Consider the following 25,916-nt stretch of genomic DNA (forward strand, 5'->3'; position numbering starts at 1 on the left):
TGAAATAGTCCTGCACCAGGGACCTATTTTCCATTTGAGGAAGTCCTAAAGAGTTTATTCCCAGCCTCTCTGTTCTCTTCCCACTCTTCCACTTTACCTAGGAAGACCTTTGCTGCCTCATCTCCTTGTCTCTGCCTTCTCTGTACCCATGTTCAAGACCTGCTTTGTACCTCATACTTCCCTTGGAAGTTCATCCACATCCATCTACTTGCACATTGCCTCTTCCCAAGCACCTTATGAGGGATAAAACACGTTATAAGTCCCGCGACCTGCACCGTACAGGTGTGATCACCCAAGAGTGAGCCAGGAGGTCTGTTTTCCTTGGTCTTTTTCTGCCCTAGTTGCATGGACCCATATTTTGTCTCATCCACTTGGGGTGCTGTTTTCTGTTTAAGGAGAACAACAAAAAACACGCTTTTCATTCGTTTAAATACCTAAATGATGTGACAATGGAACACTAGCAAAGAGCGTTGTGGATTTTTTTTATTATGTTTTCCAACACTAAGCTGTTAAGGACTCAGAGGAGAGACTTGTTATGGTGGTGTAAACGGGGGCTTGCTCTAGTAACCTGGTAATCTACTGGCACAGGTTGTTCCCATGGAATCTTTTTTTTTTTTTTTCTTTTTTAATAAAAATATCATAGAATAACTTCCCTAGAAAAGGTCTGGAAAAAAAAGACTTGAACAATTCTGGTTTAGCTTTTGTTATGGCTTCAGTGTGTAATTTGCCACCTATCTAGCCCTCAGTGCCTCTGTTTACATCTGTGTACCGTATATTGATGTTTGCCTAATGAAATGCTGCTCTGGAAGATTTATGGGTGTACATTAATAGAATAATTAAAGGTCTTGGAAAGTCTCAGATGAAATGTGTACCAGGTCAGGGCAAAAGGGAGAGTGGAAGTGAGAGAGGGGAGGTGATGTGCCTGCCCCCGGGGCCTGTTGAGCCGACCTGACGTGTCGCGGGGTGATGTGCCGGGTGTTGGAAGTGCACCCACTGAGCCAGGGCTGGCAGCCCTGCGGGGAAGAGGAGCCTGAGGAGTGTTTGCACCCCTGGCCTTTCTCTGGGGTCCCACCTCCTGGGAGCGCAGCCTCTCTCCCTTCCCTCAGCCAGCCGTCTTGCAACTGGGAAACTTGGGGGGGCTTGGGAAGATTGGGAGGCGGAAGGGGACAGCGTGGGGAATAGACAGGACGCAGCCCCGGCTCTGTGCGCGGCGGGGCAGGGAGAGGAGGGCACCCCCGCGTCCCTTAAAGCCCCGGAGGGCGGGGGAGATCGGGGAAGGGGGAACTTGCCGCGGGCGGGGGCTGCGGCGGCTCCAGCATCCCCGGCTGGGCTGAGCGTCACCTCTGACGTACGCACACCGGGGGGTGCCACGGCACCGGCTCAGTGTGTGTGTGTGTGCACGGGCGGGTGTCCGTGTCCCTGTCCCTGCCTGCGGGTCCCCGCCCGCGGGTGCGGGGCGGGCGCGGTGCCCAGCGGCTCCCCCGCAGCGGCGGGGCGGGAGGCGGCCGCTGCCTCTGCTGACGGATGGATGGCTGGGAAAGATCCCGCCAGCCCATTTGTGCTCTCTTCATACGTCTCTCCTCTCTGCTTTTCTTCTTCTTTTTTTTTTTTTTTTCTTCAAAATCTCCCTGGGAATTTTGTATTTTGCAGCTTTTCTCCCCCCCCCCCCCCCCCCTTCCCTTTCTCTCTCTCTCCTTCCTGCTGAGGATACGTTTTGCTTGCCAAGTTTGTAGTGACACCTCTCAGATTCCCCCACTCCCTGTTTTTTGGATCTATTACCGTGCCCGTTTGTATATAGACACACCGTATTTTTTTTGCCTCTTTCTTTTTGTCAAGAAAATTGGAATTCTTTGGGAAGCTAATGGATACTGAGGAGGACGATCCTAAAAATCTCCTTTTGAATCTGTAAAAGAGGCGTATGAAGAAATTCTTAAATTCAACCATCAATTTAGCTTCATATTAAGCACCTCGAAGTATTTATGATTGCAGAGCAGGTGCAAGCGAGGATTAGTAATAAGGTAAGGGAGCTATTTCCATCTTTGAGGCAGCAGCGTTTGCTCAGGGTTATCAGCAGCTTCTCTTTTTTTTGGTAGAATCTGGGCTGATTTATTTGCATTTTCGTGCTGTTCTCCCGTCCTTCTGAGTCTCTCCTAATACGCCTGCTTGCTTTTCATCACCAAAATATACATTCCTTCTCCCTGCCTGCTCTGTATTTGGGAGTTTCTTTGCTGTGCACAGGTTTTGGCTCTTATTTGGTAACTGTTTAAAACCCCCCAATCCCGCTGTTTAAAATGATTTCTTATCTTGCACTTTCTCCACCCAGCAGGATTCCTGAAAAACCCCATAGAAAACTGCAACACAAAACCTTTTTTTTTTAATTTGCATTTAAAAAGGAGAGAGAAGTAGTTTTCCCCTGGGGGGAATTTTAACTGGGCAGAGGTTGGGGGGGGGGGGGGGGGGCGTAGCAGTCAGGTTGGCCCTCTAAAAGCGAATTACTACCCTAACCTCCCCCCCACCCCCCCGCAGTGGTTCCCCGGGGCTGAGACTGATTTCTGGGCCGTAGCGAGGTCCAGCTGTGCGGGGACGCGGCGGGGGGGCGTGTGTTGGGACCCTCGGCCCCCCTCATCCTTCTCAAAGTTTCTGTGTCCCCCCCCCTCCTCCTTGGGCTCTTTGGAGGGGGAGGAAGGTGAGCCGAGCTCCGGCCGCCCCCGCCGGGGAGGCTAGGGAAGCACCTGCGCTGAATTTCAAACGCTTCTGGGGGCTGTGGCGTGCGGGGGGGTGGGGGGAATTCCTTCTGGGAGGCTGGAGAGAAGGGAAGGAGGGAAAGGGGTACCCTTGCTTCCTTCTGGGATGGCGCAGGCTCTTGCTCCCCATCAGCATGCTTTACTAATTTTTGTTTTATCAGCTCCATTTAGGGATATAAATGGCACGAGTGAGGATATCAATTACCAGCTAACTGCGGCGATAGCCTGTGCTTTATGGGATTTAATGATTTCTCTTGTTTTGAAAAAGCTCTTGTGACGCTAATAATAAAGAAATCCATAAGTCATCTAAATGAATTGTGTTCCAGTAAAGGCAATTTTGAGTCTTTTGCTGCGTATCTCCTCGTCCCGATAATTAATTGCACTAACAGTTGTGAACATGTTTGTGGTAATAGAGGTGCCATTACTAAAAAAGTGGCTTTCTTGATATGGGTCCCATGTTTACTGAACTCCTCCGGCATGCCTTGGCTGTAGATGACCACTGTCCTCTCGAAATATTGGGAGGGACCAGATGATCGTGAAGCGTGAACGTACACGTCTGGTGACGTGCCACATAGAAGTGGCACCGAAAAGAGTGAAAACCCATTTAATGGGCTGCTTCCTTGACTTAGGTTGAAAGCAGGAGGTAATCATCACTTAGGCCCTCTGATTACATATTTTGATTAAAAGATGAGCCAAACGGGGTTGTTTTCTATTATTTTTTTTTTTTTGTAATCTTGATGATTCTATCATTAGCTTTTTAAATTCTCTTAAAAATAAGCAGGAGCTGTGGAGTTCAGTCCTTCAGCAGAACATAGCAGTGTTCCTGCAGTGCTGTGAGGAAAGCTCCTCTTTCATGTTGTCCTTTTCTGTTGCTTTATTTCCACCTTCTTCTGTATTCATGACTGTATTTTTTGATCCATTATTTACCGTCAGGATGTACTGAGAGGGCTGGAATAAAATAATGCTGCTGTCCTTATGGAGGGAAACGTGCTATGAGGAAAGGAATCAAGTTTGACTGTTTTAAGAGAATTGTTAACCTACAGGGCTTACGTTTACTTGAGTTTTCTTTCCACTGCCTTTGACAATCTTTAACATGATCTGCAACTGCTGATGTAACATATATCTAGATGTTTGTATATCATTTGCGTAGCTCACTATGTGTTCAGTTGGAGCTCCGTTTAATGCTGCCGATAAACCATTCACTGTGCAAAAACATTAATCAGCAATTGAACAGGTGCAGGTTCAGTTCACCATATGATTAATTCAAGCGATAGTTGCCAAATATAATAAAATTATATAGATATGTCGAGTCCCTCAAAAATTGCTCCCCCCTCTTTTTTTTTTTTTTTTTTTGGAACATCCTCACATGCAGAATCTGGTAAGATTGAACTCCTTGTGAGTAGGCATTTGAGTAAGGTTAATGGAACCTAAATCTAAGCAGTTATTTCATGAAACGTATGTAGATTTTAGTGCTTTCTCTGAGCCCCTCTGAATAGAGTGTTTTATTAGTGTGAAATATCTCAGAGATGCTGAGTTCAGCCCGGCTATCCTTATTAAAGCAAAAATTTCCATAGACTTCATAAATCTATATATAAAGATGCTTTCAGTGAGAACTTCTGACCATGCAATCAGACAATTTAGATGGTAAATTTGATGCCAATATTATTTATTTAAAGTTAATTTTGTCAGCGTTAGAAAGTTTACTGTTTATGTCCGTAAACTGGAAAGGGTCAAAGAGTGTTTCCTGTTGCATCACCGTCATTCCCTCTTTGCCAAAGAAGAGTTACTCAGTGAGGACAGACTTGGATTTGAGCTTTTAAAATGCCTTTCCTCTGAAAGTCAAGACCATTCAGAAAACTGAATTGGTGACCTACTAGAACGGTTGTCTATATCCCTTTTTACTCTTCATTATCTTTTATATCATGCATGCGTTTGAGCATAATCTAATTCTTGAGTTGACAGGTCATTGCTTGAATAAACTCTTTGTTTATTTGTTTACTTTCCTATTTGAACATGGGTGTCCCCATACGCTATAATAGTGATAATTCCTTAAGCGGCAGCGAGTTGCAAGCAAATGCTCGAGTTCATGGGTCAACATAGGGATTGATGACTGGATAGAGAATACTGCTGATTGAGGTGTATGGCAAATTAAATGTTGAACTATAATTTCTGGTAGAGGTACGATGCATTTCCTATTTAGTTCTCCCTGTTAAATTAGCTTGGGGAGTTTGTTGGTTTTGGGGTTTTTTGTTTGTTTGTTTTTTGTTTTGTTTTAAGATGGTAAATAGTATTACAGGACTCTCATATTTTAATACACAGGATGAGAGTCAATAACTTTTGCAATGGAAGAACAGAGATACAGTCTTCCAGGCACCGAAGAAATTAATTTATTGTACCTAAGTTCATACAGTTACTAGTACTACTGTTTGATCCCACTTCAGCTTTTATTTGCAATCTCATAGTGCTTTTCAGTAGTGAGCAGCTTATCAACATCCTAATTTTTACTGATTGGAAAAATACCTGAAGCAGGTGACTAATCTGAGATAGTGCAGTGATTCAATAGCAAGTGCAGATAGCAGACCTGTGGCTTCTGTTGCTCAGTTCCAGGCTGTTGCCACTAGATGGGTATGAAACTTCTGCTAGAGTTGCAAATGTTCCTGAGGAAGAAAGTAAGTGAATACTTAAAGAAACAAAATGATTGATACCTGGCAGAAATAAGTTTAACTGAAAGAGAGAGGTGCGAATAACAACCTTTACCTACTTTTATTACGCATCTCATTACAAATTCCGTAAATGGTAGATGATGTCAAACGTATTGCTCATTTATTGCCTAGGAGGATGCTGGGTCCACCTGTCTGGTCTCAGCAGAAGACCTCCAGGTGATAAGCCCTCTGCTATACGGAGCAGCAGGACCTGCCCACTGTCAGACCCTTCAAGCCAGATGTCCTGCTGGCTGTGGGATCCACACTGTGATGTGCACCTCCATCTCCCCCTAGGATGCGAGAGCAGGAGGTTCAGTGTTACTTTTACACTCTTACGATCTCATCACAGTCAGCAGGATGAGCTCAATAAAGTACGCTGAAGTTGCGACCATTTAAAAAGGCATTCATATTCGTTTAGAAATGCCAAAACTAATGAAAGGTGCTTTCCCGAAAGATTTCGGTCTTGTAGAGTGAAATTCTTCCTCAGTTGAAACACTGGTGGAGAGCTCTTTCTCTCATTCATGTTTCTTGTTCCTGGTAATGTATTTCAGTTTTTCTTTTTTTCTGCTGAGGTTGAAAGAATTTTTCAGAGTCTTGCAGTTTCTCGTGTCTGTTTTCTCACTTATTTTCAACAAATCTGCCTGCTCTGAAGATAGGTTGGACTGAAATTGCCAACTGATTAAAAAATTGCACAAAGTGCAATTAAGTGCACAAAAAGTATGGTTGCGCAGATCTCACTGCTTTCGAAGACCAGACTAAAAGTGCAACCTTGTATAGGTCATGTATTTCCTAGGTCATGTATTTCCTCACGTAGAAAGTTGGTAAACTAGACGTCTCGCTCATTTCATAGCTTTTCAGTGCACAGGGTATGAGCTGCTGACAGCTCAAGAGATTTCTCCTTGGCCCCATATATTGGTGGCCCAGGCTTCAAGTCTGAACACTTGGCTGTGGAGGTCCATGGGACAGAGAGGAGTAATTGCCAGAAATTTGCTGCGTATCCGAATGGTTAAGACTATAGTTTTGTCATAAATAGGATTAAGATTTCACAAGAGACCAGTTTTAGTTATGGAAATGACCATATTATTGTGATACCAGACGTTAGGTTGATTTCTACAACTTTCTAAGAAATGGCAACACCTGTGCATGAGTCTTGTGTGCTGGAGAACTTTTTGCAAAAAGCCAGGAAAAAAATAATGATTTGAAGCCTTTTTTGGTTTTAAGTATGCATCTACCTCAAGGTATATTTCCAAAATGAAGTTTTGTAGTAGTTTTATCAATGTGAAGACTTTGGAACAAATCCTTGACCATGCCCTTTTTCCCCAGCCCAGAAAAAAGCACTGTGATTCAGGAGACGGACTGTGTTTTGGGGGAAGTTTTCAGATCCTTTTTCTGTGTGGAGGAAGAGACCAGACAAGCCACCTGCACAGTAGGAAAGGGAACATGGGGAAGATGCGGGGACTGAAAGTAGGAAGGATGAAGCTAGAAAGAAGACATGTATCACAAAAAATGACATATTGAATTTAGTGATGATAAATTGCTACTAACGGAGCATAATAAATGCCAAGCTGTGTTGCAAACAAGGAGCCAGGTTCAATCCTGAAATGCCTCTGTGAAAATGCAGTCCAAAGTCCAGCTGATTTTGTCCTTTTCAGGGGAGTTGCACTAGTTTACAACAGGTCTAAGACAGTGGAGAACTGAGATTCTACTTTTTAGTTGCCTTCGTTATTGCTGGTGAGCTGAGAACACAGGACTTCATGATGTGAGTTTGTATTACGCAAGACAAAAGTAGAAGGAATTGATCAGCAATATGGTTAATCAGCTTACCAACTTCCATATACAACGAGAGCGCTAACTTCACATACTATAAAGAGGGGAGAAACACTGGGAAATACAGCATTTCTATTTGTGCACTTCAGTAAAGTAATATAAACCCAACCATAAGATGTTTTCCAGAGCCTCAGTAACAGAACTGCAATTAGCATAAAATTCCCAAGGACTGGGATAAATAAATACCAGATGTGCTTATTTATTTATTTAGGATTTGATCTGTTTCCTATTGAGAGGAACTTTGTTATTCAGAGGAAGGAAAAGGTGGAGAGTGTATTGTTCCTCTGAAGTGGGTGGGAGACTTTCCATCCCAGTTGTCAGAAAACGGCTCAGAAGTTCTGAATTTTGAAACAGAAATTTGAAGTAGAAATTTTGTTGATGTTCATATAGTTATTTACCAACACTCAATATGGTGAAAGGTCATTTTTAAGAAAGTAGCAATATACTTAAAGGTATTTATTTTTCACTCCTGCCTTTTCTTTTGTTCTATTTGTTATCTATTATTTTCAATAAAGCTTCACCTCCAGCTGAGATAATTTGACTTGATTAAAAAAAATCCTCGAACTCCTGAATGCGGAAAAATTGGGAGTGTCTCCAATTAAGCATATTTGTTGGACAATTAAAATTAAAAGCAGATGAAGTTTTACTGAAAGACATGGCCAGGTAGCAATTTATATTGCAGTAAAATTAAAATCAGATGTTATAAGTTCTAGACGAGCTGAGTGCTGAGGTTTCATTAATTGTTTGTATTCCTTGGGCAACCAGAAGGTTCAGCCAAAATCATCACCTGCTTGTGCAAGGCACTGTACAAATAAATAAATACATTTTGTGTCCCAAGGAATTTAGGCTTCACTCTACTTTGAGTTCTTATCGCGTGATTTACCACAGTTGCGCTGAGTTCGTGTGTTCACAACATGTGAAAGTACCATAAATTGCGGAAGAACTAAAATACAATGTGAAGGTAGAGTGGTCAGAAAAATAAATTCAATGTGCTCAGTGAAACAGACGTTTGGAGGTCCTTTTTAAAAGAAGATCATCAAGCCATTTGAGAACTCTTCTCATCTTCGGTAGACTCAGTTGAAAAATACTCACATGTATATAGATATAGACATATGCACTATGCTACGTGATAGCGCAAATGGACAAAATAAATCACGTGGGGTCTGATTCAAACTTCAGTGTAAATCCCTAGCGATTGCAGCAATGTTACTGGAGTTAATACGTACAACAAATGTATATGCAGCTAGCGTATATGAAGAAATAGTGTTTCTTTTAATCGGACAGTGACTTAGTCAACTTTCGCACCTATAATGAATTAATGAAAGATGCATAGTTAACATGGCTTTTCCCCTGCTGTTTCATTTGCTTGTTTTTAAAAAATTCCAAATATAAAAGCGTAGATTGACTTTTAGCCTATACTTCACATGTTTTAGCCTATGTAGCGACACGTACCGTTTGGCAAGTGAAAGTCTAAGCAAAGGTTGAACAAAACTGAACTGTAAGCATGACTTTAACGTGGCCATTAAAGAAAAAGTGATTTTCTATTGTTTTGGAACCATTGCTGTAACTAACGTTTAAGAACAGAGCAACTTTTAGAAAATGCAAAACCTGATGATTTCATTGCTCTTCATTCACATCCACCATTTTGTACTCTTGCAACTCTGACGGTTTTGCTGATTATTGCTGAGGTCAAACTTGACTCTTAACTTTTTGTATTTTAGTAAGTTTGCTGGAGTAAGATCACTACCTATACATTAATCTTGTAGCATTTGGAATCTTAATGATGTAGAAGCCCTTAAAAGGGTGCCACAGCTTTCCTTTTTTAAAGTTTAGCAACATTTTGCATTGCCTTAGTTCTTGTCCCCGTTGTCATAACAGAGAGATTTACTTTTTTTTCCCCCACCACCTTACCAAGTTCATAAGAATTGTGTCATGGCTCGTTGTCATTCACTGGGGCACAATGAGAGAGGAGAACCAATGTGACAGTTTGGTCTTTGCTTTTCCCATACTCGCTCTTCACTCAGCTGCTGGGGCTGCGATGCAACAATTCCGCTGGGCCAGATTTTTTCCAGCATACCCATGTCTAAGGTCTAAGCTGCCACATGTCCACAAGAAAGAAACACTGTGGGCACTTTAAATCTCATGCCTTTCCTTGGCACTTACATTAAAATATATTCCAGTACTCAATCTATTTTGTTTTCCCATCCATAAATTGAACTACTACCCTGAGATGCTGTGAGGATTAATGAATGCTTGGAAAGCTCACTGCAGATGGAAAAAATACAGTGCTGCCTCTTCAGATCGTTATGTATAACACTGCATAGTTCAAAAGTTATGAGAATTGTATAAAGGCTCTGGCAGATGAAGCAAGAAAATATTAAACCTCCTATTAATGAGGGAGCCATAGGTCTTCATCTGCCATCCATTCTTGGTCTGGAGACCGGCAGTGCCATGAATGATCCTGTTCTTTTGAGCCTTCTCTTTGTAACGGCCTTTGAAAATGAAGAGGGTTTCACATGGGAAAATCTTGTTTGACCCCGATGGACACTGTTCAGCTTTTGTAAAATGTCAGTATTTAATTGTTTTCAAGTATGTTTCTTACAAAATAACAAAGCATCACTACATATATGGGCCTGGCCATACATAAAATGATTAAGTCTTTCTCTACCGGAAAAAAAAAAAAAGGAAAGTAAAATGCTTAATATAAACTCAGATGGTATTCATGAAAGAAATCAGCATTTGTGACGAAAAGTTGGAGCCCAGTTACATTTCTAATACATTATAACAAAGTATTTAAAATTTAATTTTCTCCTTAGATGTAAACATATTTCCCTGAGAATTATAACTTCCTAGGAAGAAATTTATATGCAACAACTTTGCACATTTTAAAAAGTAGTTTTGAATAATTAGGAGAATGTAATGAAAATTGTGACAGACCTTAGAACTGTGATGAAAACGTCTGTGATGCCAACTGTTGCACCTCTTCTCCTACTCTAATATTTATATGAGATCAGGTAACCCGTCAGAAATTCAGACTGGTAGTAATTATGGTATTAGAGCGGTTTCATTTCAGAAAGCAGAGAGTGAAACTTCTAGTACAACTGAAAAATACGTCAACACCAAGGATGTGTAATCTTAACAAAAAAAGTCGTGCCTGGCATTGGTGAAGTAAGCTACTTGAGGTTCGGCTGATAATATACTTGAGCTGCCATTTTGCATTGATTCATTAATTCAGAAAATATTTGGTATTTCAAGAATGCAAGATGATTCTTAAAGTGGGGGGAAAGGGGGGAATGTGTAAATGCTAGCAACAAGTCTTATCTCATCTTTGGTTATCTGTGAATAAGATGCCGTGTGATGACACCATATTGAGTAGTGAGGTGCTTTCAGAGCTCACTCTCTAACTGCTTAACTAAACCATAGGATTGAAAAGAATATATTTTACAGACTAACAAAGCCAGTCCTGCACAATGCCGAGTTTCCATAACCGGGTTCTAAACTGAAATACAGAGAGCAAGATCTGTGAAACCTAGAGAGCAGTGTTGGTGTCAGCACCAGAGGGAGCCGCTTGCCCAAGTCTTGGCTCAAAGGCTGGAAAGAACCAACAGAAGGGGACAAAATGGCAGGAAAAAAGATGATAACCTGTCAAAAAATGTCCGCACATGAAAAATAGTATTTTAAAGTTGAAGCATGTTTGGTGTGTTGGCCAAATCTGACATTTTTTTAACATTGACTACTCTCAATTAGTTACATTTAAATTCTAATCTAGCCATTTTTCTTTCTAGATTGTTGTCATCAAAATATTTTGCAGTTTACAAAGAAGGCATTATAAAAATAAATTATGATCTTCAATTACAACTGTAACTTTGGATCCTCTATTTGCTATAATAGTGTAAATACATTTTATATTTGCACAATGGACCCTTACATTTGTATTCTTACTTGGTACGGTGTGATACCTGGTAGGAATATAGATAAGGCTAATATTTCTTTTCCTCAACTACCACCCCCACTTTTCATTTTTTCTAGTAGTAGTCCTGTATTTTATATGGCATTAATGTATATTCTCTTAGATTGCTAAGAACTGAAATATGTGTGATACAACGATTTCTGAACTTCATCTGTAAAGTATAATTATTTAAGTAGTTGCGCGGCGGGGAAGTTCATAGGTTGCAAAGTGCAATCAGGGCTGAGCTGTGCAGGATGCTGTATTTAACCATAGTAAAAAAAAAACCCAAACCCAAAGAATAACACTCCTGCCAAAGCACCACCCGGGCACTGGTGTAAAGCATTTGTAATCTACGTGCTAGGACGGACAAAAGAGGAGAGAAAGGAAATATTGCCCTTCGAACAAAAGATGACTTAAGCATTTGCTTAACTGCTTCTGCAAGTTGTCCAGGGTCACAGAAGTAGCCTCTGGCAGAGTGAGGAATTGAACCTAAGCCTCTGAAGCCCTAGTCCAGCACCTTCGTTGTAAGATATTCCTTCTTCTCGTAACCTTACCGCCATAAAAAGTGATCTCTGTACACTGAAGATAATACTTTTAAAACTAGATTTGTGTGTTCTGCTACCGCTGTAGTAAAATTCACTTATTTACAGGCATGCACGCACAGACACACACACACACACGCACAAATCCTTTCCTTAGACAGGGGCTTTGCTGATAAGGCAGTATAATAGTACTAAAATCAATTCATGTGGAGCTCCAGAGTTATTAAGCTGTAGCAATTTAAGTGTATTCAATCTGTCTGCTTAAGAGATTTCCAAGGCAGGGACCTACCCACAGAGGTGGATGTAGAGTACGTGTGTGTGGATGAAATGGATACACACATTTCTAGAGTGTATCTATACATGTATATATATGCAATTAGTTATTTCAAAGTCAAAATTAGAAACTGAGTTTAGCTGAGACTTTGGAAGTGGAGCAGCTGAGAAATTTCAGTACTCACAGGGTGGTCTGGCTTTCTTTTACTTGACAAGAGAGATCTGAAAAGCCCGATTTATTTGCTGCTACGGCCCAAGTGAATGGACATGCTTCCCAATTTCACATTTGGACTAAATCTACTAACAAAATTATTCTACCGTTCAGTATTTTACAAGGTAGACTGTCAGATTTAAGTGGCAAAATAAGTTAGTTTTCAAGTTCCTTCTTTTAGAAGCAACAGAACAAAAGTTTGCTTCAACAATGCACTTTCCCTATGTTATGTCCTGAAATTTCTCCCTTATTACATGATTTGCAAATATGTGTAACTGTTAATTCGATTAGTTTGACTTACAAGTCAGGAACAGGGCAGTACTATGGTCTTAGCCTGAAAAGCTCCAGCTCAGTGCTAGATTTTTCTCCATGCTTCCTGGCTGAAACAGGGAGGTCGGGGTTTGCAGTTTAAAAAGATGTATTTGCGTCCATGACATCTAAATATTGAACTCAAGTAATGACGTCCTTAAGTGAACTCACACAGAAAAATGGCCAAAACAGCAAATTTCCAACTTTGAAACAAAAGAAAGATGTAGTCTTTGAGAGTCTGTAAAAAAAACCAGAGCAAATAATAACCTGAAAGGTGCAAATTTTGCCAATTAGCTCTTTCAAACATGTTCTTTCACTCTGTTTGCAAGTTCAGATCCTAAAAGGTTGTCAGAAGTGGACCAAATAATGAGAAACACTCAACACTGTGTGTTTTGAATGTGATTGATTTCATTTTCCTAGTTTTTGACTCTGATTTTACCTTCTTTTTGTTTCAAAGACCAAGCACAGATAAACAATTCATTATGATTTAGCTGGTTACCTGAAGGACATCTGGATTGCAAGTTCCTGTAAAAAGTTTTCAGTTTTTGTGATGGGTCAAGTACAGTGTTCTTAAAGCACCATTTGAGAGCGTCACATACATTGCACTTTCTCAAAGGCTTTTGTAAATATGTTTTCTAAATGAGGCTATTTATTCAAGAACCTTCGCTCCTCCAAGCATTCAGAAAACAGTAGCTGTTGCTTGCATCTTGAAGGAAATTATTTATTACAAAGACAAAATGAGCCTACGTTAACGCACTTCTCTGTGCGGTGTGATGTATTAAAACCTGGAGGATTATGAAAAAATCAAGGTGGAATCAACTGGGCAGCAGAATGGTACTTGAAATCCCATCTGCGTAATTGTAAATTGACGCACGTTGGTGGAAATACTCTATACTGTGACAAAGTCTGGTTTGTGGGTTGTCTGGGGGAAAACCTCTAAAGATGTGATTTGTTCCTTAGTGGTTCACCCTAATTTAAATAGGACTGCGGATCATCCTTTAAAGCTACAACCAAAACTAGGCAGTGTGATTTAGCTCAACTGAGGCTTAGTCCAAAGTCTGTTGAAATCGGCGGAAAATTTCCCGTTGATGTCAGTGGTCTTTGGATCCCTCTTCAGTAGCTCTGGCAATGTTACCTTCTCCATTAAATAATGACCTACGAATGACAAATTCTACATCCCTGTCTGTAGTGGTTCTGTGAGGAAACATTTTTCATTGCTTCCCTTTAAAAAGATCTCAAGGAAAATTCTATGCTCAGTTATTCATCTAGATCTCTGCTGAACCTTTGTACCAACCGTGCAATCACGAAGCTCAAACGTACTGTTGTCAAAGGGCAATATGCGCACAAAATGGTTAGGCTTTGTAATCATCTCCTGTGATATAAATGAATGCAGGTGACCATGTGATAAGCTAAAGCATTCAGATTAAACAAAATAAACATTCTGGAATTTGCCGTGCAGAGAGGTCATCAAATCAAACTTTCAGGTTAGATTTTTTTTTTCCTTTTTTTTTTTAAAGGCTGGATGATTTTTATGGCCGTTAATAATATTTGTAGCTCCGGTATGCATACCAAGATAAGAATAATCAAATCTCATGCTTCAGGGCATAAGCTAATCACCTGCTGGGTTTGGCATAATTGGTTTACTGCATTATACTAGGAAAGGAGGTTCACTTTCTCTGAAACTTTGAGTCTCAGCCACCCTCAGTGAAAGCATTTCAAAGGCCAGAGTTTCCTGATCCCTTTTGACAGCTCTTTTGTCCATACAATGGTGTGTAACTAGGGCCGGTGACCATCAATGTTAGAACCTTATTTTTGGGTTTTCTGATTTAAAGCTACGTTACTATGATATACTGCACTTAACGTGGTGGAGACTACACATATGTATTTTAGGGTTCCTTGCTTATTTTTTTTTCCATTTTTTCAAATGCGGAAAAGATGCCAAATGACGTAAGAAACAGAGTTTGTGATAAATTGCTGAATAGTGTGCAGAGACAGAGACACAAACACAGACACACGCATTAATTCATGTGTTAAACTACAAAATAATCAACTTATCTATCTGTCCTGGTATCTGGACATAGATAATTGATGTGCTATTTATATAAATAACTCGGAAATGTTTACAATGCTTTGCAGGCCCCAAATTAGACAAGTAATAAGTTATAATAGGTTTTTGATTAACTTCTTGGCAGTAGAAGTTGGATTTACCTGATAGGGAGCCCGTTTCTGGCAGTGGATTCACCAGAAACCACCTGCTCAAAAGGATTAATTCTGTAATTGAATCTCTGCTCATTTTAGTGAATGTGTTTTGTTTTCTTAGGCCCAGTTTATGGTGGATTCTGGCATGCGGGTATGGAGTAGGGAAGCATAAACATTTTTCCCTTCCAGTGCCCTCAATGGAAGCTGACCATGTCTGCAGCTCGTGCGCTCTGGTGAACAAAGAGCATTTCAAGAGTAGTGTCTTGTAAAAGAAATATAAACTAACAGGCAATGAGTTACCCTAACCAGAGTTCTCAAAGACGCTCAGAAAACCCCAAACTGCTAAGAATCAGTTCCGTTGTTTTTAGAGTAATTTCTGTGAAACTGTGTTTGTGTTTTACTATAGATTTTGGTTTCCCCAGACCATGTAGTATGTTCTTTGAAGGCGGTTTGTCCTGCAGATCCACCAGTATGTTAGATGACATAGTTGTTTTGGGTTGCTTTTATGCTTCAACAGTTTGATAGGTGGCAGGCTTAGCTGCTACCAGGGCTTCACTTCAGCTGGACTTTCTTGTGTAGGAATTTGTTATGAGCAACATCCGTGGTTTTGCCAATCCAAATGAGGTTCAACTGAAAACTGGGATCTGTAGTTTTCTTCTGGTTTTCAGGGGTTAAGGGTGACTAGAATTTAATGTATTCGTATTATGTACCCTAGAGATCAGGAGAAAGGCTGCGAGTGGTACAGGAGTTATTTGCCTTCAGAAAGCCTGAAGCAAGGCATCTTCCTTGAAAGCCTCAGTGTTGGTGCAGGCAGCCCTGTATCATAACATCACTCAACACATTGGTGCTGACCTTAGCAACACAAGGTCATGAGGTTGGGATTTTTTAATTTTTTTTTTTTAACATATATGTGCATTTACAGAAGATTTTTGAGGCTGGGGAAAAGTACAGTATTTGGATTTTCAGCTGTTATTGCAGGGAAATAGGGGCTGGGGCTAATGGGAGATCTTGAACCTCCTTAGTGCCTCAGCTCAGCTGAACCTGCAGTAAATCTGTACCTGTCACTGGCTGGAGGTCTGAGCTCAAATAAGCACAGGAGTATTGTGAAATCTTCTGTTGCAGTTTTTTTTTTTTTTTCTTTTGCGTACAATTCAAGACGTTGGTTTACACAGGAATAAGAAAGGAAATGTTTTTTTTTTTCTTAAAAGAAAAGAGAAAAACCAGCAAGTTCATTATCCATGTGAAATCCTCAGATGCAGGCCTGCAAGAAAACCTATAACACTGATGAAATATATGTGGCAGGCTTTTTTTCCAGATGAATACTTTTAATAAAACATTTTCATAATTTCCACACAGTGGTAATCATTTTATTGCTTTTCTTTATCTATACCTATTACTGTTCATAGAGTAGCTGCTCATTTCTGATAACCTAGTGGAAATTCATGCCAAGTGTAACTCAAGATTTGCAGAATTTCATAAAATTCTCTGAATTTCCACTTCAAAGTACACTGGCACAGTTTACTATGGATGTTATTAAGACATTTTTAGGTTTAGTATTTTGATCTGGAAACATAGTTATCCCATTTCCTGGTGATTTATATGTTTCTTTTCTTACGGAATTCAGGGTTTTCAAAGTTATCAGTTCATAATGAAGATTTTACAATTAGCTGGCCCATCACCATAGTAGCAAAGTATTGGTCTACGGGATTACAGAGAACAGCAGTGAATTAAAAAAAAAAAAAAAATCAGCCTTGCAGAGCCAGACCCAACTGCACAGCCAAGACTTTGCTCAGTGTTTGGGGAGCGGAGGGGAAGAAAAGAAAAAGAGAAGTTGTTAACAGATCACATATAAATAACTCTTGAAAGGGAAACCAATCCAGCCCAGGAATGTGTTTATCTGTAGGCATGCTTGTGCTGGTTCTTATCCAAACTTTGTCTTTATTCAATCAACCGATCCTTTAAACAGGGCCTTTAGTTTCAAAACTGAGGCTTGATTTTTGCTCTCTCGAGGTGCAGCAGTCACAAAAGGTATTTGAAATGTGTGGAAGTGATAAACACTTGAGATTCCCACTGGTCACCACTGGTATATTCAGTTGTGCTCAGGATCCTGTCTTGTGTTGAAATGAATTCATTGTGTATACCTTCAGAAGTCAAATACTTTAAAAGTAGAGTCTAAATTATAAAAATGTGCTTCTACTTGAGTCTACAGCAGGCTGTTAATGATTGTAATGGTAGAGTTTCTTTCCAATAAACCTCAGAATAAAGTGTTTTCTTGAGCTGGCTGTTCTCAGAATATCTTTTTGAAAGCCTTTTGGTCTCTGCTCAGGAGCTCTCTGTTGCCTTAGAGATACTCTTGTATATTGTATACATGAAATAAACCCAACAAAACTGCCTGGGGATTCTGCCACAGTCAGTAAAATAACACTTGGGTCCCACCACAAATGGTTCCAACTCCTGACGGTTTGCCAGGCTGGTTTTGACAGGCTACATTGTAGATAGAGGCATTTATTGTGTACTTTGGAGAAATTCAAGAATTATGTATTTACTGTGATCCAAAGGTGAATAGATGGAGATTGCTGGTCTACAGATTATTTTCTTTTCCGCGGTTACATTTGCTTTTATTGGGTGGTAGAAGTTATTTTGTTCTTGCCTATATTTTGTCACCTTGGATATAAATTTTTCGTAGCTCATGCAGCCATAGAAATCCCCAAAGAATAAAGAGATAAATGTATATATGACGCTGCCATGATGAGGGAAATAATGTGTTGTTTTTCTTATGTTGTTTGTTTCCGCTAGAACTGCTTTTAAGGAAAAAAACCCACCCTTGTAATTTGTGAATCAAAGACCCTACTATATTCTCTATCTGTGCAGCTTCACTGACTCTAATGGCACTGCACGAATACAAGCAAAAGCAACCCTCAGCTACCACACTTATTTTAGCAGTGCTCTGGTAGTTTTCAGCCTATCAGACATGATTGGGTATCTTTATTCTCATGATTTGAGGATTGAAGCTCACATTAATATCTGCCTTTCACCCTTAAAATCTGAAAGTCGTCTACAGCAAAGGACAGATATTCTTACATTCACATTTTATAAGTGTGAAAACCAAGTTGCAGGGAGCAAGAGCAACCACTAAGTCCCAGAGAGGATAATATCCAATGTCCCAAAGAACATATCTACCTACAGGGATGCCTTAAAGATGGCATTAACTCCTCAACCCACACTCACTTCGGTGCAAGTCAGCTTCAGTCCAAACTTTGCCTTTTCGAGAAATTAAAAGCAAAGTCTGGAAAAATATACATTTAAGGTTTTGACTTTTGCAGGGAAGCCTTGCATTTACGCAGAGTTCCTCCATAAAGTATGAGAAGCTGAAATTTGCTGAAAAGACGAATACAAATATTCTCTCCTCCTTGAAGATGCTACTTTAGCGTGCTCCCAGAGAGATAATGGTTTGTGTAAGATTTCTATGACCATATTACTAATAATTTAAGTCTCTGAAACACTTATTAAAAATCTTCTATTGATCAAATATGGAATAAAGTGGTGGTTTTTTGGCAGTTATGAGACAGGTGGCAAGTCTTCAAATGAAATTCCAATAGGGCATAACTCTGCAAGGTGTCAAGTATCCTCAATCCTTGTATTTTCGCTAAATATAAGGATTTTTACTGTTTTATGGAAGACTCCATTTAGTTTTGCAGGAGACTGATGACTGTAGGATTCATTACTTATAAATATTTAAGGACTGATTCAGCATAGGCATGTGATTCAATAGAAACACAAAACTTTCAATGCATAATTAGTCCAGTTGTAATCCAGGTTAGGTATGTGGTGCGTAAGGGTCTAAATATTGCACAGCTAAAGTGAATCTGATTCTAATGTAAGTACCTGCATTAGCTCTTCCAGGAGGAATCTGTTCTTTTTTTTTATTTCAGGTCTTGCACGTTTTTCTGGCTGTTATTTTTGGAGTAAGCACTGTGTATGAGAATCTGATTCTCTGGGTGCACATGTATAATTCAATTTTTACAAGAACTCTCAGTCCTTCCGGTTCAAAGTTAAATGTGTGCCTGTATGCAGAATCAAAGCCTTAGATCACAATCAGAAAGTTTATGTAGTAGCTGGGCTCTGCAATGAGTTTTAATACACCCCTTTTATTTGACCTCACATTTATTTTGATGCACTGAAATATTTTACACTTTAAGCAGGCTTGCACTGGAAATATCCAACTGCTACGTTATTTCCAACTGACTGTGTTACAGGAACTGCAGAGAATCTACTTAGGCACCTATGTGTTGTAAAAATGCTTTACTTAACAAAACAAAAACAAAAAAAACCCAACCAAAACAACTAGAAACTGGAATACAAATGGCAATATATAAATGCACAAGCTTAGCATCCCACACACTTAGCATACACACACTACCTAATTTCTTTGTTGATTTCTGAAGGGAATTATGCCTCTAGCTCTTTTCACACACCTGTATAAAATAAATATATAAGAGGTTTATTCAGCGTACCATGCTTTCCAAAACAGTTCGTTAGCTTGAATGCTGGTTGCATTGGAGTTTTTAATCCTAGAGTAAGTGGTAATAGCTATTACTGATGTTGTTGTGACCATGAAACTGTCTTCCCACGAGTGAAACACACAAATCTATCTATCCCATCATACGAAGCTCACCCTCTTGGAGTAATTCTACAAGCCAACCCAACTGACCCACTAACTATTCCTCTGCTTCAAAGTGACTTTTCTAGACTGATAAATTCGTGCTAGTAACCTGTACAGATATGGAATTTGTCCCTACAGGGATGTGATTTTAATCCATCATCAAGAAGATACTTGTAGCCAGCTTTTGTGCAGTAGATTATTGATAGTGCCTCTTCCTTTATGCTTAGGATGCCAAGTAAGTGAGGCAAGCTCTAAAGAATTTCAATGAACTGGCTCAGACCTCCCTGAAACGGCAAATAAAGTGCACAGTGGTTTGTATTCTCATATATTTTGCAAATGCTACAGAGGAAAATGAATCACTACAGATACTGAGACCTGTATAAGTTCCAGTGTGAAACATGGACACGCTTCCAAAACTGCAATAGAGCTGTCCCTTGTATTTGAAGATGTCAAGCTGCTGGAATCTAGCGAGACCTGAGGTTGGCTGACATCGGTTTCATTGTCGCTATTTCCAGACTTCTTCTATTTGGTTAGTATGATTGAAGCCTTAGCACAGCGTAGTCTGTACAAATGACAGAACCTTCGTCAGAACGCGACAGCAAACAGATTAAAGGAAAGTTGAAGCGACTTTCTGCTCTTTTTGATTATTTTTGTGTGTGTGGTCTCGCGCTGTGGCAACAGGTATGGAAATATGGTGGTTCATCAGAACCTCTAGGACAGAATTAAAAGGAAGAAAACAAGAGTGGAGCATTCTCTTCCTAACATGGCAATTGCTGAGAGACCTGCTGTTGGTGATGCTCTAATCACTTTGTACTCTGTCTTATCAGTGGTGTTGAACAGGGATGTAAATTGTGGTTTCGTTTAAATAGCATTAGTTTTACAAGCTGAAGGAAAAAACCCATCCTGTGTGCTTGGCTCAGTAAACTAAACTTCCCAAGGAATGCCCTGGTTGCTGTGCTTTTGCTTCTTAGTTTGCATGTTGAGTGACAGAAATCCATTTAAGTAGAAGAAACAGAATTACAGAGTTTATACCTCTGAGTCTGGGTGGTAGATGTCCTTAAAATTTCAGGATGGACTCAGTGGAAAACTTGCGACAAGGGCTGGCTGTATCAATGCCATGTGTATTTTCCGGCACGGCAGTATTTCTCTTTCTCACCCACCCAATGAAAAGAGCTATGCATAGCGTCTGATGTAGTGTTTGTTGGAGACCTACTGCATGGGTCCACCACAGGAAGACAAATCAAGCTTAACATATGTATTTTATTCATCACTGGGAGGTTTTGTTGGATAGGAGCATTCTGATTACAATGTTTTTGCCATCCAGGAACTGAAAACCCACAAGAACCCTGGTTCCTTTAGTCATTGTGTCATTAGAAGGTTGCAGAAAAACAAAGGCAAGAGCAGAAACAGCAAAGCAAACAATGAAGAGGTGATCCAGTTGCCCACACAGTGAGTGGTGTCTGGGACCACTTGAAGTGTCCCAGGATGTCCAAGACATTCTCGCAGTGCTGCTTGCCATGATGAAGAGCCTATGGAGAGCCACCCACCTCTGGTTTCTAATTTTTTCATTTTACAAAACGATTTTATAAAAATTAGTTGCACTATCGATAGAAGGCATTGTGAGGATTAAGTCTCATGTGTAGATACAATACAAATTTCATCCTATTGCTCTCTATAATCAAGAGAGAGACAGTGGAATATAATATCAGTTCTCTAACAACGATCTCTACAAACTCCAGAGCGCAGCCAAAGAAGCCATCCACCTCCAAATTGTGGTTGAAACACAGTTATCACTAACGTGGAAAATGGTCAGACGTAAGCAACTTCATTTCCCCGTATCCCTGAGCAGTTATTAATGGCAACAGTATCATTCATTATTTACCTTTTCTGTATGTAATCTGTGACCTAGAGGTAAAGTGCTTTATAATCAGGAAGCAGCTTTTTGACCAATCTAATCCCAGCTGGTATTTCCGAATCTATTCATACTAAAAATATTTAGTTAATATTTTTTCACTCATTAACAGCGTAGTTCTACAGCTGCGTTGTAATTGTCAATGGCCAATTAAAGCAGATTAGGATTTTTCAAATGGACAAATACTGAAATAATTTCTTAGTATAAAGACTAGACAAATTTTATCATATCAGTTGACAATTCACCTCGCTGTCTGATGATACTAATTTTAAGAATTTCTATTGCTCTCAAAAAAAACAAAAGAAAAAAAGGAAACTTCAGTAGGTGCAACACCCCCCAAAATTAATAAAGGATCCGCAGACATTGTATCAAGGTGGCATATGCTTTTAATAGCTCTGTTTTAGCAATTTTCCTGAACTGGAACACATTGCTTTGCTAGTCCTGTGAAGAAGTTTGCGGTATGATGGATAACGCGTCATGAATAATTAGCAAAGGCGAGGCGGTAAATCCCAACAGAAACAATGCATCTCTCAGATTAGTTGTTTCTTCTGCAAAGGGCAGCATACAATGATGGAGCAGAGCCATTCATTTTAGATACATTCCATTCGCAAGTAATCTTTCATGTGAAAGGAAAGCAAGATGTATGATAGTTTACATGTCAATTAAAGCATGTTAGGAATGAAAGAGCATTTTCAGAAGCCTGAAAACAGAGTACTTCAGATGAAGAATTAGCTCTTGGCTAGAGACTAATACCTGTGCAAAAATCAACAGTGACCTCATTATGAACGTACCTTCCTTGGATTCTTGCAATTAACAATGAAAGTGAATGAGAAGGACTTGTCTTGTAATTAGTTGGGTTGGGACATCTGAACTGTCCCAGCAAGAGCATCTGAACTTTCCCAGTGCAGTGAAAGAAAACTTCAAAGAAGTCATTATTCTTTCAGTTCAGTTGGCTGATTGGGTTGGGGCTTTTTAAAGGATTAGCTCCCTGCTGTGGCAAATAAGTATTGAAATGCTGGAAGTGCTGATTTTCAGAAAGACTGTTCAGAGTGAAAGCTGCTTTTTCTTTCTGTTAATCTTATTCCCATGTGTCACTAGAATGTAGAAGGTGGGGAATTCGGGGAGGAATCTGCATTATGATAGGAGTGCACTTTGACCTTCTTGTGATACCGTCTCGCCTTTGTTGGCTTGTGAAGTTTTCAACGCTAGAGTGTCAATCAGTTGTCTTAAATTCGTGACTCTTTAAAATAATTGAAGTGGATGAAAATGCACCGATCAGAATGATATTATGGAACTGGAGGATATCTTCACAAGTAGAAAGTACTTTACTGTTAGCTGTTTTTTCAGGTCTCTTTAAAGCCACCATTTCCCGCTTCCTATCCAAAGAAATCATTTTCTATAAGCTTCTCCAGGTTTTTGCCTTTAGTCACAAGGACATGCATGCTGCATTTTCCAATGCTGGGACCATGCCAATAAACTAATAACACAGTGTTCTTCTTAATGAGGTGGCAGTTTTCCTACCTCTGAAAATTAAGAATGTCAGTCCACGGCAATTTGGCACGAGGTAGCTCTGCCCGTATCGCGCTCTTCCAGTAGCAGTGAGAACAAAGTGCTGTCATTATCCATAAGCCCAGATCGAACTTGAAGTTTTATATGTAATATATCTCTAGCTCATCCCCTAATCAGCAGCCTTCCTATAGAAGTCAGAAAGGCCTTCTCATAAGTATTTCTGCCCAATATTGTACAGCTGGCAGACGGGAAAGGGAAAGGAGTAAGGCAAGAAATAAACGGTTAATCACTACCCCTCCGCAGCTTGTAGATATTTGAACAATGTGCACATTATTGTGTAAGCAAAATGGAGGAGATCAACCTAGGAATGTGAAAAATGAAATCAACCTTTACTTAGAAGCATTACTTGCGCTTCTAGACTAACAAGCCTCAGAAAAAGCGGGATGCTGCAAAATGCAGTGCAACTGTGCCAATAATTTTCCATAGAGCTCAAGTGCTTTCTCTGGCAAAACACCCCCTCCGTAAGGACTGCAAGTGCTGTGGCAAGTGAAAAAAAAATTTGTTATTTTAAAAAATGTATGTGGTCAGAAAAGCGACTGCAAGAAATGACAGTAGATCTACGTCCCGTGTATTTCTAGTCTTTCTGCTGACTCCTGCAGAAAAATAAGTATGTGCTATTCTTTACACCGGTTAGCATTGCAGAGCCAACACATCTCTGGGAAGGAATGAGCTGAATTCTGACCCGGCTGTATTAATTAAGTCCTCAATGGGGACTCTTTATTATAGATGATGACACATAGACCATAAACAGCCCAACTTGATGTTCAGATCTCAGGCAGAACTTTAGTAGTGCAAACGAGAAAACCTTGTAAATCAAGTAAATCTCATCAGGAGTCACTGACAACAATGAACACTGAACTCACTGACACCACTTATAGACTCATTTTTCAGCATATAATTGCATTTTAACACAAATTTCTTTGGGTCCTTGTCCTTGAAGTCCTCTTTGTTCATCTATAAAACAGATGCTCTTTGGGCAATGGGTAGAACAGCTCAGCACAATGAAGACATTAATGGTTCTGTAACCAGTTCCTTTCTAGTCTACTCGTACCTACAAACGGTGCCTAGGTACTAACAGAGATGACGAAAACCTCCCTTTCTATAACTATGCGTATCTTTTTCATTGCACATTTTTAATTTCTTTCCTTTCCTCCTCCCATGCTTACACCTCTGTTTTTCCTGGCTGCTCAAAGAGCTCGAAGTTGAGAACGTGTTTTAAGGGTGTGGGACTATTTCTGAGGACACAAGGAAATTACTATGTGATTAAAAATGTGCATTTACAGTTTTCTCCGCTGATAATGTTTAACTTTAAAGCAATTTCCTGTCCTGTTAAGGGGTGCTTTAATTTTAACAGATGGCACCATTTTTCAGCATCGAAACTGTAAACCTTTATGTAATTTACTTACATATAATTTGTATTTATTTCCTTGCAGGTTCTTAGTTTTTTGAATGTAATAGCTCTCAGTGGATTCTGCCATGTACCACTGTACTGTGCCAAATAGTCAGCATTGATTTTCACATTGACTTATATCAATTGTGCCATTAGTGTAAAATGGATGGGAAACACATCAAATATGATATTCTGCATGCTTTCATTCTCCAATCTGATATTAATAATTCAGAATGTATTTAACAAGGAATATGTACTTAAACTTCTGCCAGGATTTGAAAATAAATTTACCACAAGCCCGTGTGACTATGTTGGTTATGTGTTGGCTTATGCACTGTAACTTTTCCTTTCTGTCCTTCTGCCATGTGTATTCCCTCCTTCTGGCCTGTCCAAAGCAGTGCTACGAAAGTCTGTCCTACTCAACCCCATGACTCATCGAACAAAATCACTCAAGGTCCCGGCTGATGTACTTGTATAATCTCAAATGATTCCTACTCTCTCTGGTTCTACCAATTACCTTCTGTTCTAGCAAAAAAAAAAAAAAAAGCCACGCTTTTCACAGCAAACTTATTCTACATGATGTGGCAAATCTCCTAGAGTCTGCAGCCCTCCTGTAAGGCAGATGGGAAATTCTGTCACAGCTTCAGTTAAATTTAAACTGGAAGGTTCTGCTGAATTCAATATGAAGATGAAATTCTGACTGGAATAGTAGCTCCTCTGTTTTTATTTTCAGTTTAACTTGGACTGGGTTTACAATAGCCTCGTGTTTACAGTTCAGCGGCGTCAATTGTACTCAATTTGTGTTTTCCTGCTGCCCTACCCTACTCATTGCTGATAAGAAACAGTTTTCAAATGTACATATTCTTGCTCAAATCCAAGCTGAAGCTAACTCTAAGCTCCATCCCTATGGAACAGACCTTTCTAGGTATCCCACCTTACTGTTATTTTTCTCTGGTTCCAACACGTACAGCTTTTATCCTTGCTGTGCTCTGCTTGTTACATATAGTTCTGTGTTCATCTCTCTCCTACCATTTCCATGTTTTTTATCTCAAAATGAAGTGATGCCAGAAATCTTTCCTCCTTCGTTGAACGTGCCAGTAATCGCTCCTCATTCAACATGTTCTGACTGTCATTCTGTGTTTTCTCTCATGTCTCCTTTTGCATTCAGGCATTTCATGACAGCAGGTTACATTATTCCATATTGGTAAAACACCATGTGAACATTTAAGCTTATATACATGATTTTTAAGAATCATGTAGATCTGAGTAAGGTGATATTTTAAAATTCTTTGGGATTGATTTCAGTTTGGCATGTGTTGACTTGTGCTGAAATTGCAAATGGGTTTTTTAAGTTGGTCGATACTTGAGTCATTCAGATGGCGTGTATCTGACAAAGAACAGCAGGAGGCAAAGTGGAGCCGATGAGTATTTGGGACAGAGAGGTGCGAAAATAATCAGCTGTGTAGATAATACAAGCAAATGATATTACGGCAGTTGTATTTGGCTTACACCTTAGGTTACAGCTCTACATGACCTAGCTTCTTTAGAGCATTTGTGTGCTTTTGCTGTTAAGCATATCTTTGATATTCATTTTGGTTGTGTTTTGTCTGTGTCTATTTTAAAAGC

At 39.8% G+C, this 25,916-nt stretch overlaps 1 protein-coding gene across 1 annotated transcript in view; it reads left to right on the forward strand.

Annotated features, from left to right (window-relative positions):
• The first annotated feature begins 1,702 nt into the window (after positions 1-1,702).
• NLGN1 (neuroligin 1) overlaps positions 1,703-25,916 on the forward strand; it is a 401,425-nt gene continuing 377,211 nt past the window's right edge. The window contains exon 1 of the mRNA XM_063339111.1: positions 1,703-2,018. The gene's annotated coding sequence lies outside the window, so the exon portion shown is untranslated. The remainder of the gene's footprint in view (positions 2,019-25,916) is intronic.

Source organism: Chroicocephalus ridibundus, chromosome 6, assembly GCF_963924245.1.
Source record: "Chroicocephalus ridibundus chromosome 6, bChrRid1.1, whole genome shotgun sequence".
Lineage (NCBI taxonomy): Eukaryota > Metazoa > Chordata > Aves > Charadriiformes > Laridae > Chroicocephalus > Chroicocephalus ridibundus.